Source organism: Lepidothrix coronata, unplaced genomic scaffold, assembly GCF_001604755.1.
Source record: "Lepidothrix coronata isolate B3197 unplaced genomic scaffold, Lepidothrix_coronata-1.0 Scaffold135, whole genome shotgun sequence".
Lineage (NCBI taxonomy): Eukaryota > Metazoa > Chordata > Aves > Passeriformes > Pipridae > Lepidothrix > Lepidothrix coronata.
In genome coordinates this window covers 1,820,698-1,838,405 of record NW_016690315.1, presented here as the reverse complement: position 1 = coordinate 1,838,405, position 17,708 = coordinate 1,820,698, and positions in this window count along the sequence as shown.

Sequence of the window (17,708 nt, the reverse complement as noted above, 5' to 3'; positions counted from 1 at the left end):
TTAAGGTAATGGCAATCAAAGTCTCTATTCTTCTCTGGTGAGGCCCCAGCTGGAGTGCAGCATTCAGCTCTGGAATCCCCAACATAAGAATGGTGTGGACTTATTGAACCTATTCCAGAAAAAGGTCATGAAGATGATCTGAGGGTTGGAGCACCTCTTTTATGAAGACAGACTGAGACAGCTGGAGCTTTCCCCGGAGAAGAGGGACTTTTTGCAGGGGCATGTGATAGGACAAGGGAGAATGGCTTTAAACTGAAAGAGGACAGATTTAGATTAGATGTTAGGAAGAAATTCTTTATTTATGAGGGTGATGAGTCACTGGAATAGGCTGCCCAGAGAAGTTGTGAATGCCCCATCCCTGGAAGTGTTGAAGGCCAGGTTAGATGGGGCTTTGAGCAACCTGGTCTACTGGAAGGTGTCCCTGTCCATGTCAGGGGAGGTTGGAACTAAATGATCTTTAACGTGCCTTCCAGCCCAAACCATTCTATTATTCTGTGATTCTGTGATTATTCAATCATGCAAAGTGGATTGAGATTGTTTTTCTGCAAGTCTTTGTGCGAATGTATGAACTGTTGTAATTTCTCAGCTCAAGATGCGTTGTTTTCATAAATTACACTTACTCTTACAAACATATAACATTTTAAATAGTCATATACCTTTTTATCAGGCTTTGGAAATACTGCTTGAACAAATACTGAATGTCTGATGTCTTTTTAACACTATTTGGAATCTCATGATTTTTAATTGTTTGGAAAAGTCAATTTCAGTCTCTGACACCTTCAAGAATTCATGTAGGAAGTGTCAAGATGTTTATTAAACTAATGAATAAATAGCATATAAAAATGTCACTGGCATTTTATCTTAAATAAAGTTTTGATTTAATTTCAATTGTTTGTTCCAGAATAGTTTGTTCATCCAGAATTTACAGTTTTCAGCTGTTTTGTCAATTCTGACTTTGTCAGGTCTAACTTTCCTGTGTCATTAAAAAAAAATAAATAAAAAAGGTATATAGAATAGGCATGTTACCCTGAGTAGTCAGATATACCCATGTTTCTTGGAACCACATATCAGCTTCTTTTTACCTCTCTCATGCAGAGTGCATTGGTTTCCTTCTTACGGGAAATACTTTGTGAAGAAGCATTTGATCGTTGATCTGTGTACGCGCAGAAAAGAGGAAGACTCATTCCTGCATAATCCTCATTTCCAAAGAGGATTACTCTCATATGCAAAGATCAATGAAAGTATTATTAAATCTCCCAGCCCTTTTGCCTTCCTGTGCAAAGCTCATATTGCCAATTATTTTAAATATGTCTGACTCTAATTTTAGTGGAATATTTTTGTCATGAAGTGGAGGGATGTTGAATATTTTATATCAGCCTGATCTCAGAAGGAGTTCTAAACTATTTAATACCTTATAAGATGTCATTGGGCTAAAAGGGATCACTTTAATAACAATCCATCTCACTATCAAATTTGTCAACTATATGGACATTTAATTTTTTTTTCCTAACAAATGCTTCACTCTCTTTCACTCTGATAAAACAATGAATCAGTTGACCCTGGGTTACTAAAATTTCCATACTTATTCTAATTCTGGAGAATCTGAATGCTCTAATTTATCTCTTACCTCAGAAAGTGCCTTAGACTATTTTCTTCTACTGTATAAAAAGAAGTACTTGTGTCTAATATGTTTGAGCAAAAACATCAAAATACTTATGGCAGCAGAAATTATTTGGCTTCCTTCGTACTGCAGACCCATGATCATGATTACCAGTATGTTACTTTACTTGCTTAAAACTTGTAATTTTCAAATTACTGGTTTCATTAATCAGTCTCTCTGGTTTTAGTAAAAACATGCAAAAGAGGTAACTGGATTTGGACTCCAGTATGTTACATAAATATGTACTTTCAAAGCACTAATGATTTCACCTTGACAGCAAAAGGTTCATAACTTGGTTCTACTCAAGGACTGACAAGTTTCAGGAAAATGAGTTACCCTAAGCTAGAGAGGCAAGGAGTGGACACATAGCAAACCAATAGACAACACAGGTAGGATTCATTTATCCAGACTTGGATATCTACATAACAGCAGTTAATTTGATTGATTTTACTTCTCATAGAATCTTGGAGGGGCTGATTAATCTATGTTGTTTGTCCATCTTAGATTGATATCTACTGTACTGTGTGCATGTTAATTACTCTCTCATTAACTATAAAGTAAGGCAAGACAACAATCTTAAATGCATATTAAACTGAGGTGAAATTATCATTCCTAAATATCCATTTCTACATGGCCTGTAGAAATATCTGAACCACCTTCCTTAGCTCTTTGCATACTGGAAAATATTGAAGGAGTTTTTATCTCTCAGAACGCTTTTGTTTCTTTCTTCTTTTACTTTTTTCTTAGTAGTAACTACTTCCTACAGTTTTCAAGAGAATCCCACACATTTCCAAGTCACGGGAGTCACTGAGCAGGCTGTTAAACACCAGATTAGTTATTACTGGGTCAGAACCAGCTTATGGAAAGTGTGTGTGTGTGTGTGCATGTGTGGAGAGGGAAGGGATGGGTTGAACCTCATGGAGATGGAGTGACATCGTGTCCCTCATGGCAGTCCCTGGAACCCACATGGGGAAGCCCCAGAGTCAGTCCCAAACAGCCCTGGAAAACTGTCACACACCAAACCTCCTGGAGCCCCTAACCCAGCCTCAGATTGGCAGGGACAGTGAGGACACTGCCCCTCACCCTGACCTGGAATCCCCAGAGTGGCTGGTGGTCACAGACCCCATCTGGAGGGGTTGGCCATAGGGACCAGAGCAAATAAAACCAAGGGTATGTGTTTGCCTTGTGTTGTGGCCCTGCCACTGAACTTGTGAGAGCTGGTCTACAAGGGTCCAGTGGTAGCTATATAATCTGCCTCTCTCTCTTTCTCCTTCTCTCTTCTTGATCCCTCTGCTTCTCTTTCTCTGCTCCTTTCTTAATGCTTAGGGTTGTTTGGAGCTGAAGGGGTTGGGTCTTGCTTTGTTGTGGAATTAGTTTACTGCATTTTGACTTGAGTGTTGTCGATTAATAGAATATGTTGAACCAGCATCGTAGTAGAACATTTTTGTCTAGCTTGTACTGTGTCCTTTTGAACTTTGGCCAAGTCCCTTTATCTACTCCCCTGAATTAATAAACAAATTCCTTGGGAACAAGCCCGTAGGTTATTCTCTTATGTATTAATTATTCTCTTGATGTATTAAAGAACCCTATATCTATATACTAAAGTAAAGCTCACAGGCAATCTCGTGAGCTGATATCTCCTAGGGCTAGAGTTTTACACAGGCCAAAATTTTAAGTGGTTGTACTGTCTGTGACATACCCTGAAAAAAGTTATGCTATAAAAGCAATTTTACAGTCTCATTGAAATATAATAAAAAAATGACACTTGAATGTGATAAACTAAGAACAGTAGCTTTAATGAAATATATTCAAAATATACAGTAGTGCATAAAGACATAGTTTTAAATTTATACTTTGCAGATATCCACATCTCAAATGTTAGGGGAGGGCAGGAATTAAACAAGCAAGCAAACATCAAACCATCTTGGTTAGATGAATAAAAACAAAACCAAACCAAAACAAACCCTATGGATTTTGACAGTTATACTTTCATCGTATTTCTCTGATTATATGCTACTGTATTCTCTTTCCACTTATTTAACCTGGCATGTCCTCCCTTGAAAAATGCATTACAGTGTCTGTAGAAATGGTAATAATTTCCCACAGGACAGTTAACATTTTCACCATTTCAGGACTGCATTTTAAATTAACATTTCCCAGGGGCTGTATGTACTGAGATAACTGTCCAGATGCATAACTGCAGACAATGTCTGTCGTGTGCAGCTTGAGTTGATGTGTCCTCAATCAAGTCTTAGAATAGTTCTAGTTTATTAGAGGAAACGGGACCAGATTTGCCAACTGAAAATGGATGCAGCGGTGTGCTAGTGGCACCCATCTTGATTTACAGCACATATCTCACAAAAGAAGTTTCTGTGGCATGGTACTCACTCTATTCACCTTTTGTTAGCCGGGAATTTATGTTAGGAGAAACTGCTGGAGGAGAAACAACAAATTAACGAATCATCTGAGAATCACAAAATAAACAGAACAAAATAGAATTGCACTCTGTTCTACATTTTGTTCTTAATCTTTATGCACAAATTTAGAATACAATGTAATTCTTAATTCTTCAGCACTTTGCGTTGCAAATTTTCATTATTATGTTTAGCGTAGTGATTCTTTTTTAACTAAAGAAGAAAATAAAGTAATGTTAAAATAATAATCTGCTCATGTTTATGGTCATTTTAGCTATTATCTTTCACAGAATCACAGAATATTCTGAGTTGGAAGGGACCCAAAAGGATCATCGAGTCCAACTCTTAAGTGAATGGCCTCTACGGGTATCAAACCCACAAACCTGGGTATTACCGGTACTGTGCTCTAAATTTCTACTTTAAGATACATATTCTTTCAAATGTAGCAAGTTCGGCATCCTGAGCTGTATCAGAAATAGTGTTGCCAGCAGGACCTGGGGAGTGATTCACCCCTTGTACTGAGCACAGATTGGAACACACCTCAAGTCCTGTGTCCAGTTCTGGGCCCCTCAATTCAGGAAGGACATTGAGGTGCTGAAGTGAGTCCAGAGAAGGACAATGAAGCTTGTGAGGGGTCTGGAATGCAAGTTTTATCAGGAACTAAGGAAGCTGGGATTGTTTACCTGGGGAAAAGAAGGCTCAAGGCTTATCACTCTCTACAACTACCTGAAAGGAGGTTGTGGTGAGGTGGGGATTGGTCCCTTCTCCCAGGCAACCAGTGACAGGATGAGAGGACACAGTCTTAAGCTGCACAAGGGGAGGTTTAGGTTGAACATTAGGAAGAAATTCATCACAGAAAGGGTGAGTAGATACTGAAATGGACTGCCCAGGGAGGTGGTGGAGTCATCATCCCTGGAGGTGTTTAAGGAAAGACTGGATATGGCACTGAGTGCCACGGTGTATTTGACATGGTGGTGTTTGGTCATAGGTTAGATTCGATGATCCCATAGGTCTTTTCCAACCTACTTGATTCTGTGATTCTGTGTGAAGTTAGCTTAATTAATATTTAATCCTTGTTATCAGGAAGGAACCTTTCAATTCCATTGAGCTACACTATCCAGAAGCCCTTCTTACAGCAATAAAATGTTTCAGTAGAGAGCTGCAGACTAAGACAAAATAACTTGACCTAGTAAGCATACAACAATTCTTTAAAATATGTCTTTCAAGAGATGGATATTTTAAGATATTTTCTTTTTTCTTTTTTTTTTTTTTAATAAAGAAAAGATCAGTTCTTGTAGTCTTGAGATGAAAAATGATACTCAGGAGAAAGGTAAGATCCTTGGCTGACAAAAACAATGCATACTTTCAAGGTATATGAAGATCAAAGATGAAATCAATAAAACACTCAGAGAAATGTTTTCTCTTGGATCTGAATATTTTTGTGCCATTTAATTCCAGAGATTTTTGGTTTGGAACCATTTATGAGCTATAATTTATTTCCTTCCTTTATCATGTGTTGCTAAAGAGTTTATTACACAATGGTATGAAAAATAAAGGAGTACTATAATACTTAAAAATAAACTTATAGCAGAACCTAGATTCTAGCCTACTTTTACTGTATGGCTTCAGATTTAGGAAGGTTTTAACATGGAGGCACAATATCCTCTGCAGGTTTCTTTGAGAGTGAGTGCTGTACCTAGGCTGTAGTCATTCTTTGACTAGTGAGCATCTTGCAAAAGAATGTTGCCTAAATGGTATTAAATATAAAAAATAGGGAGTTGTTGAAGATTATTCAGCTTTGTAGGTTTTTCTAAATCTAATTGACATTCCAGGTTCGTTCCTAGTAAAAGCACATGCACAATACAAGCTGTCCTGTGGATTAGCTGAAATATTAGTGATCTGGAGCAATGAATAATGACTAAACTATCTGGTGGAATGAATAGTAAAATATTGTTTTCCTGTGATAGCCTACATTAAACATAATTTGAGATTGAAAGCTTCTAAGTCGGAGTCTGGAATGATTCTATTCATTTGAACTCATGTTTGTGGCATTTGTAAAAAGGTTTCAGTGTTTATCACAACTCCACCATAAGTCTGTAATCTTAGTGTGGTCATTACAAGTTACTACAAGGCAAAACTGTTGGCATACCTGTAACTGTACAATAACATCAGGATTTCTTTGATACTTCCTAGGATTGAGTAAAGGGAAATTTTTAATCATCAAAAGTATGGAATTTTTTGTCCAGAAGACCAATTCATACTCTGGAAAAGCATGGGTTTTGTATTTAACATGATTATCTACATTAATAATAGATACATAGTACTAAAAGCTATTTTTTAGCTGCACAGTGATCCCTTGCTCTGGCCATCCAAATCAAAGCTCACACTGAAACCTAAGTAGTCTTGTGCTTAGTAAATGGTCCTATACAAGAAAATACCCAGAAATACGAGGTACTGTGAACATAGGCTTTAAAAATTAAAAAAATTAAAAAAAACCCCACCATTAGAATGAATTCCAAATGTCCTCCAAAAGACTAAAATCCCTAAAGTAACAAATCAAAAGGCTCATTTCAGCAATTCTAATAGTATCAAAAGGACTGATGAGAAACGGGAGAGGGAGAATATTTTTCCTCATCAGGGGGGAAAAATTTTAGACAGGGATTTAGGTACTTGGTACTAAATTTTGGTCTGTTTCATGGATCTTGGACAGGTCTTTTTAATGCTCCCTGCTTCAGTTCCTGCCAGAAACTCCCCTCTGCCTACTTTTGTTTAGTTTATCTAGACTATGAAATCCATGAGACAGGAAGACTTATTATTTCAAATATAGTACGTGTGTGTAGCTCCTGTACCTCATTGCACAGAGTTCTTCAGAGCAGTCTCAATTATTTATGGAGTTTACAGATTATCTAGAAGCAGAGCTGGTGTTTAGGTAAAGTCTCCACATTTCTCTTATGAATGCATACCTCAGTCTGTTTAACATTCCATGCTCTGCTGTGTCCTACCTCATTAGTCCTAGAGGAATGTTGGCAGAATAAATAGGAAAGACTTCAGGAACTTTCAGTGTTGCAAAGTCACTTCTTCTGCACATCATGTAGGATGTATCCAAAAATCTGCAGTGCAGCTTCATGGATTTGTATAAGCCAAGATTAATGTTTTTTCCTGACTGGAGAGCTGAAATTAAGTCAGTATTTTAATTTGGTTGCCTTTTGGATTTATGCTTACTTGTTTCTCTCTTAAGTAGCTAAACAGCAAAATATAATTCAAAAGCAGAGGAATTCTGTCTGCCATTTAGTCCATAGTATGAAGCCCTCCTATTCAACATCAGAATTTTCTGTATACTGGACTGTTCCACTTACAGACTCTCTAAAAAACTTTTCTCATATACTTCTTGTAGGAAAGGACCACATGAAGATCTTCACAACAGACTTTTTAAAAAGGTTTTAAATATTGCCATATAACTCTATCATTTGAGATATAAAATTTACTTTTTTTCTCTTACACTTTCATGACATTCTCTCAAACGTGTCTGCAATTCCTATCCATTAAAATTGTTAATTACTCTTAGTTAATATACTGATTTTTTGGTAAATTGATGGGAGATGAGCATCTGAGGTTAACACAGAAACCTAGACAAGTCCACAATATTGTTCAGGTTTATATCCTGAGCTCAGACTATGCAGAAAGGTCAGCTGCTGTTAGCTGCAATTAAGCTGCCAGGAACCTGCATCAGTCAGTGCAGAACATGGAAAAATCAACAGCTGAGAATGAGCCAGTCTCTTTTGTTTAGAAAAAACTTGAAAAAACATGCAAGTATATCCTTACAGTGGTTTCTGCCAGCTTTCTGCAAATGCATACTTGAAGAGTCTTTACACACCGTATTTATTGATTTCTTCTGAAAAACTGAGAAAATATTTCTAAATGCCATTTTGGTGAGTTTTGGAAAAACAAGCCTAGATAAAAGGAAAAAATAATATACCAAGGTTGTGGGGTTTTTGTATACATAATTAGGTGAAGAAGCTTCTCCAACAAGCTATTGCTTCAGAAGCTCTTCAACTATGTTATTGAAAAGGAGAACATAGCATGCTGCAATGTAAGAGAGGGAATCAGCCCACACTGTTTCTACACAGTCATGAACTTCTGTGACTGATTCTGCCTGAAGGGAGACTCCCAATCCATAAGGTCCAAGCCATTTGTATGGAGCTAATAGAGTTGCCAGCAGATCACTGTTTCACATGTTTTTGGAGTGGCATGTGAAAATAAGTCAGAAAAATCTAAGGCATCTAGAGTGGTACTGGAAGCCACTTCAGCTTAGCATATCTCAAATCACTGTTTCTGCATGTATTTCCATGCAGGGGTGGGATTCGCGTGTCTGGTGCCATTTTACACATTTCCCTGCACTTCAGCCACCACCAGAGGACGGTGCAGGTCTCTTGCAGGTTCTGAGTTGCACCAGTCAGGGTCATGTGAAGCTCTTGGATTCCCAAGGGTCTTTTAGATGACATTAAGTGTCTCTCTTTAGGTAACTGGAGAGCCTTCATGTGGTCTAGGTCCTGCAGAGTTCAATGAAGATGTTGACGCAGTAAACAGATTATTTTCTTGTAGACCAGACCCATCTGTCTACTTGAGGGTGAGTTAAAAACTGCTGCAAACTATAAATTCACTGAGTAGATCTTCATTAATTTTAGTGAGAGTTCAGACCTGTGGAGGCACATAGGAATTTAAAATGAAGATTAATATTTTTTACTAACTTCATATACACTTACAAAATGGTGACATGATTGATAATTAATAGTGGCAACTAAAAAAAAAACAAAACCAGAGCAAAGATGAAAGAGTACATTCCCAGACATCTTCTTCCCAAATCTCAAAATATTTGGACATCAGGTGCCTAAACTTAAAGGTACAGCAGTGCTAAAAGCAAAGGGAAAAAAAGATTATTTTTATGGAAAAAACCAATACAAACATTTTGGGACGCTAACTTCAAAACACTTGTGCTACTCTTTTTATTTTATAAGTTTCACAAATCTACTCTACAATAGAACAGAAAAGATTAGATTACCCTCCATTTTCTATCCTGAATACTATCAAAATTTTGGGCAAGATTTTGACAATGAAAACAAAGTTTCCTTCTTATTTTGTAGCAGCCTGTATGACATACAAAATAAATTTGTTCACAAAAGCAATAAATACATAATTAAGTAGGTAATATCCAGATTCCGTATAGATGAACACACACATCTTAGCCATTTATGGTCTTCAGATCAACTGCATGCCCTGACTAATACTGGTATAATTTGAAAAATTTTCCCTTTTTTATAGAAACAAAATACTACTAGAAAGCAGAAAAACAATTCAGAATTGTCTTTTCACAGAAATTTTTAGCACAGAGAACTTTATTTTTTCCAATAAATTCTGAAATAGATGGAGAAACTATTACATAATGTCTTTTGGCATTTGCCTTATTACCCCATACTTGACTATGATGTTCCACTGGCAGAAGATCAACAATGGTGCTTCTTTCTAAGCAGTGCTAATAATCAATAGCTAAAGAAAACATTAACAACCAACACAGACAATGCTTATAAAGAATGAATCTTCCTCTAGTGTCTGTTAAAGGTATGCAAAGAGTTCTGGTTTAAATTATGATACATGTATCTCAATACACTTGAGAGAATTTGCTACTTACATATATTAGCAGCATGGGACCTGACGTGGTGACTACATTTAAACAAAAAAAAGGCTCATTTGCTTGTCAGAAATCTGTTGAAGTATTCGGTCCAATAGACATGACAGAGTGTCAAAAGTGTAACTAACTTTTATATTTTAAGACTTACATGTTATACATATCTTGTATATATCGTATATATTTCCAGGAAAATCTACCATTCTTCATTCTTTGGAGAATGTGACATTTCATGCAGCATTTTTAGGGCAGACAACCTCTATGGAAAAGAAAACAAGATGCATTTCAATCACGTGGCCCAGTAAGGTGTATGTGCATAGATACTGCACTGCGCGCCATAAACTAAAAGCTCTTAGTTAGAAAAAACTAGTTTACAACTTTATAAAACAATATAATTATTTTTTTTAAAGAAAGTAATACAACTTAAAAACCTAGTGGTACTGGCAACAAAATCTTTAGCTTGATTTTGTCTATTTCACTAGTAAGTAGACAAATTTAGTTGAAAAGAATTAGACTACAGAACACAGTCCTTCATACAATAAACAATATAATCAGTACTATGATATACACAATTCTGGATTCCTTCTCCTGCCATGGAAATACTATGGTGATGTGTCTATGGCCACAGTTAAGTTCTGTTCAGATTGAAGAAGAATGCCCTAATTAGCCAGTAATTATTTAATTATTTTCTAATAGCAAATAAGTTATTATGTGACAATTTAAAGGTAGGTGCTTTCCTCACTATTAATAATTTTATTAAGTCTTTGCAGCTTGTACATTACAGATTCAGACAACTTATACCTTTGATATACAATTTAGCATTAGGTGGTCGGAGTGCTACCTTTGAATTCATCAGATGAATTGCTTGAATTTACTTTGGGCAGAATGGCACCTATTGAGGAAAATTATTTTCAGTGAGGCAATGAGCTGTGAACAGTAATGTTTGGAATAAATACATTTTATCTGCATTTACAAAGGCATCCTACTGAGTAGCAAGCAGAAGAGTACATTTCATGGGGCAATCTAATTTCCTTGTCCTAAAAACAGTTTCTTTTTTCTCTTTCAAATTTGACAATTTTTAAAATCTTGAAGGGACACTATTGCATTTGTTTCACCTCTAAGTACAGTTATAATGCTTTAAAGGGATGACATTTTGCAAACAAAATGTGTTTGTCTATCTTAGAGAAACAAATGTATAAAGCAGTTCACTTCTGAAAATGTATATTTGGCAATGTATATTTTGGAATATACAGATTTTGATGGTTTGGGAAATATGATTTTATGTATGTGTCGGTGTTTAGAAAGAAGGAAAAATGTGGAATAGTAAGGTAGCACAAACTGTAGACATTTATGAACAGTTTCAGAAGGCACTTGAACTCTGAAGCATCACAAAGGACGTTTCCCTGCCTCTTAGGTGATGACAGGTTTGACAAAGATATGGCCTTGGAAACATCAATGGAAAGAAAGCTCAGAAGATTGAAGACTTAAGATAGGAGTTCAAATACCATACTGCACCATTTAAATTGTGACATTTTAAAATATCTTGGTATGAAAGTGTTAGTAAATCTGACTGTCACAAAGATTGAGGAGATAAAGACAAGTCAGCATCAGCTGTGGGATGAACTACCAGTGACATGGATTTTGTAATTTTTGTTTATCAATGATCCAAATACTTCTGTAAGCAAGTACATGCTACAGTATAGTTGAACATTTTGTCCTAAAACCTAGACTCCAGCACAAATAATGTAATTCAAATAAATAAATATTGTGAAAAGAATATAATGAAAAAAGGAATACAGAAGCAAAAACTGTTTCAATTTAATGCTTTTCCAGCACTTGATAGTATAGTCTTACGAAATGGTTGAAGATTTTTAAATGGAAAAGTACCGATACAAATGGTAGCGAAATCCTCTAAAACTCACATTCTGTATTTTCAGTTTTGAAAATGCCAAATTACTTGATAAGATTCAATCACCATTTCTTATATAAGTTTGTTTTATATATGTAAATAGGAACTAGGGCACAAAAGTAACATGGAACTTTCAATCTCAGTTCAGCAGTCTTTCAGATAAGAGTATGTGAATACTTAACCTTATAACTATATTATGTTTTATTTTATGATAGTTTTTTTTGTTGGAATGAAAATATTATTTCACATTCTCTCCAAATTTTGTGTGTATAATGCCTATTATCGGCTATGTTCTTCTCAGAAAATGTGGCATATAGCCTCTAGAAAAAGAAAGAGCTATCTGCCTATAACTTATTATTTTTGTGAGAACCTTTATTTATTGCTGTTTGTTCCTGGTCTATGTTTCAACTACTGTACTGGATTTCTTGAATTACTAGTAAGACTAGGATACTATCCAGATGAATGATTCATTACAATATTTACAAGAAAAATGGACATCTCATATTTTTCAAAGAACATAATTAACATGTAAATGAAGCTATCACAATGACTGTATATAAATGAATACTAGAAAATATGTATAATGTTGTTACAAGGATCAAGGCAGATGCACAATGGCAATGGGAGTAAGTATAGATACATTAATGATTAGCAACAGAACTGTGCACAAAAATTTGTGTACATAACATACAGTCGAACTACTATTGTTTTGAAGCCTTACACAAAAGTGTCTTAAGTATTGTTGCTTAAAAAGCAAGAACTGTTTAAAATCCTCCATTATATCTCATGCAATGGTGTGCATGCCATAGCTGTAATGATTTAAATGGTAGAATAAATGATCCATTAATTTGGACCTAAATCATTGTTGCTACAAACTGAAAAGTAAGATTATGTGAAAGAAAGTTGAGAAATACAGATTTTATACATAATTTATTTCATTTCTGTATATGTAAACTTCCCTAAAGATGATGTTGAGTGACCATTGTGTTTGATAGATCCCTTGAAAGTTCCTATGAGCGAATGGAAAGGAGTACCTCTAAAAAGACAAAAAAAATATAAAGTAATGACTTTACTTTCAAACCTTTATAACAGCAAATAATCTCTTGGGATTATGGGTAAAACAAAAGCTGTTGCCTTTAGTACCATAGTAAAAAACCTAGAAGGTCTGTTGCAGGTATTCTGTCCACTTTTTGCTATAGTCTGTAGTGAATATATGTATTATCATGGAATGTGGAAAGATCACTAACTATATGGAATAGCAATCTGAGAATTAGGATGTTGGATCTATCCCTATGTTACACATCCTTCCCTTGAGCAGCTCAGCTGCAGCACAATCTACCAGGCATCAACAACTTGCAAGAAGGTTGTTCCTCATAGACAATAACTACATGTTTCTGTATGTGGGTACCCCTTCAGGGTATCCTTGATATCAAGAGGATAAGATCTATCACTCTGAGCAGGTTTGCTTCTAGGTGTATATGTGTGTCAGGATGGTAACTTTTGCTACACGAAAAGGCAGAATTTAAACAGTTGAGAAATTATGATCATGGGATTTCTGGACATTATTGCAGAAGAAAACAGACACTTAAGTTTTCTCTGAAACACTTGCATTAGTATGTACAGAGACAGAAAGTCTAAATATGGGGAAGAATTGGAAAGAAAGAATAAGGCAATGATTTTTGAATAAATATAACCTTTTTGTGAAAATATATACTTTATCTAAATCACAATATAACTTTGTTGCTGAAGCCTAAAATAAAAAGAATACAACCCCCTAAAACTGTTTTGATAGACTTAAGTTAAAGAAAAGATAAAACCTAACAAGTATACAAGAATGAAAATAACTAAATGGTACATGGTGTAAAAATGAAGTCAGCAACCTCTGCCTTCAAGGAAAATGAGTTAAAGGTAAATAAAATCCTGGGAGGCAACAACAAAAAGCAATGAAAGTTCCATACAAACATGACATACAAAAGACAAAGACAACCAGACAAGACCAGCTACAGACGAGTATTTGAACAAATGCAATAAGAAAATGTGGTGAATGGCAGAACAAAAAGCAGTGCCTTTTTTCAGCCAGAGGAGAGGGAGGAGCTGTGGTGTCTTAGCGCTGGTGTCACAGAATCATAGAACAGCAGGTTGGAAAGGGACCTCAAAGATAAACTGGTCCAACCTTTCTTGGCAAAATCATAGTAAAATCATGGTAAAGGCACCAAGATGGCCCAGCTAAATCTTAAAAGTATCTGACACTGGGGAATCCACCTCTTCCTGTGGAAATTACTCCAGTAGCTGATTGTTCTCATTGTGAAAAATATTCCTCTTGAGTCCATATGGAAACTCCTCGGAGGAACTTGCACCCATTACCACTTGTCTTTTCCATGGCACTCCTTGTAAAATGGGAGTCTCCATCTTCTTTGTAGACACCCTATAAATACTGGAACATGGTAAAAAGGTCTTCCCTAAGCCCTCCTTTCCCAAACCCAATTCTCCCAGCCTCTCCTCATGCGGCAGGCTTCCCAGTCCTTTGATCGTCTTTGTGGCCCTTCTCTGAACCCTCTGCAGCCTCTCCACATCTTTTTGGTATAGTGGGGACCAAAACTAACCACAGCATTCCAGGTGTGGCCTAGCAAGCACCAAGCAGAGGGAATTGATGAGACACAGCATCCTGAGTGGTCTTGCATTATGTATGTGAGCAGTTCATCTCTTTCTATTTTTGCTTTGTTTCCATTCTTGTGTGTGTGCTTGTCTTTTCTACAGCTATATGTTCTTTTTCTTTATGTCTGTTTTAGTTTTGTTTTGTTTTTACTGAATCAATACTCAGGTTTTACTTTTTATTTTATTTTTTTTACTTTTTCATATGCCTTGAAATAAGTCCACCCTGATTCTCGAGGCTGAAATCTGTTAGTGACCAGCTGTTGATCATTTGTGATTTATGTTTATAGCCTTGAGGTCTACTATGTCCCAGTACTTTCAAGACCTCTGATATCAACCATGTCTATACTCCTAGAGGCCCCTGCTGCAGTATTCAGTGGATAAAAATGATGCAGGAAGATTGATGGAACATGGTGCTACATAAAAATTTGGACTGAAAAGGAGAAATACTAGGTAGATTAACTAGACAGAACAGTCTGTGGCATATTATTAAAAGTCAGAAAAGCTGTGAGAAAAGAAAATTTTCAGAAAACTGCAGTTGTTCTCATGAAGATTCATGTCAGAATGGACATTATGCACAAAAACCTTTCTGAAAACATTTCTTCTTAAATTATTTCAGTTTAAAACAAATAATTGGAAAATATAAAGAGATGAGTTAGTCTCAATCAATGTAAAAGACCTGGATCGAGACATAATTAACAAAAAGCTAACCTGAAAAATTACCATCGTACATTCAGCATATATGTATGACTAAAGAAGTAAAAAGTAGGAAAAAAATGAAATATATAAACATGTCTAAAATAGCATGCTTGTAAAGCTGAAGAAAATAAAACAAGCAGCCAGAAGGATGAAACTCTAGTGACATAAAATTTTTGTATTGAAAATATAAGAATATAGGAATTTTATTCTAAAAGTGTAGTTCTTATTTAAAAAAAACTCAAACAAACAGCAAAAATAAGAGTCTTTTATAAATGATGCCAAAAAGCTATCATGGCTAAATACAAATTGAGAAAGACCATTAGAAATTATAAATTCTTGTTTCAGAAAAGGAAACTATACAAATACTGAAACTGTAACTTAACTAAAATATATTGTACTAAACCAGGGAAAACAAGACTTTGAGAAACATTTTGTACCAGAAAAATATTTAACCCCCATAATAATGTATTCAAACAAATACCAATGCCAGAACAAAGAAGCCTTTCAAGATTCTGTATGGTCAAAAATTAATATAAGGGATGTCTGAGTAAAATAAAAACATAAGATAAACCCAAAATGAATTAACTACCTTACTGTGCAAAAGTTTAGGAGTGTCACAAATGAAAGTTTTTTGTAACAGAATTCACTGCTCAGGAACTGTTTCAGATGAAATGTTAATAAAAAAGTTTTCAAATAAATTAATAAAATGAATACCAGCAAACTTCCAGAAACAGATGGTATTCACATGGAATTTCAAGGAAAATGAAATATGAAAGTGCTGAGCTGTTAACTGTAGTGTGCAATTTATCACTTAAAAATGTCCTTTGTACCGGAGGAGTTGAAAATGGCAAATGTGATGCAAATTTTTTAAAAGGGCTTAGAAGAACTATAAAATGGAAACTATAAAATCTGCACTCAGCAAACTGTTGAACCTATAATAAAGTGTAAATGAGTAAATATGATGTAGTAGAACATCAACACAGATTATGTTGTGACGCTGCACAAATGTAGTGCAAATCTCTATAAAGAAGGTGATAAAGTAGACAGAGATACTGATTGATATATCTACTTTGTTTTCAAAAACAATTTTGAGAAAGTACCTCTGTAAAAGAAGATGCTATGGTACAAGGGATAAAATCTTCCTGCAATCATTAATAAGTGGCTAAAGATGAAAAAAAGGTTTTGGAAAAGATGATTACTTTTACCATTATGAAGTGATCCATGGAAATCAATGCTATTGAACATGTTCCTGAGTGATCTGGGAAAAAGTATGACGGTTACCAAATTAATTGACATAGTGTTTTTCAAGGAAGTAGGAACTATAATTCAGTATGAAAACTTATGAAAGATATTGTAATAGTGATTGAGTGAGAGATGAAATGCCTAAAGTAATTAAAAGCAAAGTAATCTGAAATCAGGGGATCTACACCAGCTATTGGCATCAGGACAGATTTGAGCAGTTGTGCTTAGATTTGCAAGATAATAGATGCTCAAAAATTAATAGGAAAGGAAGAAACAAAAGCCATTATAGTATGTCTAGTCTAAATCCATACATCACGTTCCTTTTGCAGTTCTTCTCCAGGCATTTATCATTATTTTCTATGAAGAAGGATATAGTACAGATAGACAGAGTACAGAAAAGAGAAACAAGTATGAAATGGATTTGGAATGAAAAGAGACAAAAAAGAAAAGAGCTCTCCAGTATACAAAATAAATGACTATCACAGGATAGAGCTGCATATAAAATCATGAAAACCAGAAAAAAAAGGTGGTCAGGATGTAATATATGCATCAGTACAGGAAGGACAGTGACATTTCCATACTGCTTTTCTAAACCCTTACTTCTCCTTGGTGTAATTTTAAAAGAATTTTCCGTCCAGTAAACGGTGGCAGATTTTGTGCTGTGATCTGACAAGATGAAGGTTCTGTTTGATTTCAGACTGCTTTACAGTTTCTAAAAGATTTCCTGGTGTTAATTCTTTATCTTTCTGAGCTTTCCCAGTTTAGTATGTCTGACCTGAAGAGCCGTGTCTTTTGGTACAACGATCTGACTATACTGTGTGCACGTACACGGCATCTTCTCCTAAGGCAATCAATATAATACCTTCAGTGCAGTGAGATTTTTTTTTTAAACACAAAGGCCACTAATTCCAGATAAGACTTTTTTTTTTTGAATTTGGAGATTATTAAGCAACATGAAGGGAAGAAAACTAACAGAACTTTAAATACAAACCCCATATGAACTTTCTATCCAGACGGCAAACAGATGGAATTATTAACCAAGAGATGCCAGATAGCTGGAATTAGCTTATTTGCTTAGTTTTAACACATACAGGTTAAGAAGATACAAACCTGTTAAAAAAGATAAGAAGACCTCATTTTTTTTTCCAGTTTGGAAATAGGATGTAGGGTTGCTGATCAACAGCTGGCTCAAAAGAGGGCATCATTCCACATTCAGTGTTGGTGTGACCTCACTTGGATTACTGAGTGCAGTTCTGGACCCCACCACTTAAGAGGCTTCAAATGAATCCAGGTAGGGGAACAAACCTGGTGAAAGGCCTAGAGGATAAGAATTATGAGAAGTGGCCAAGTACTTTGGGGTTGCCTTGCTCGGAGAACAGGAGGCTGAGAGGTGACCTCATTGCTCCCTCAGATTCCTGAGAAGGGGAAGAGGAAAAGGAGATGCTGATC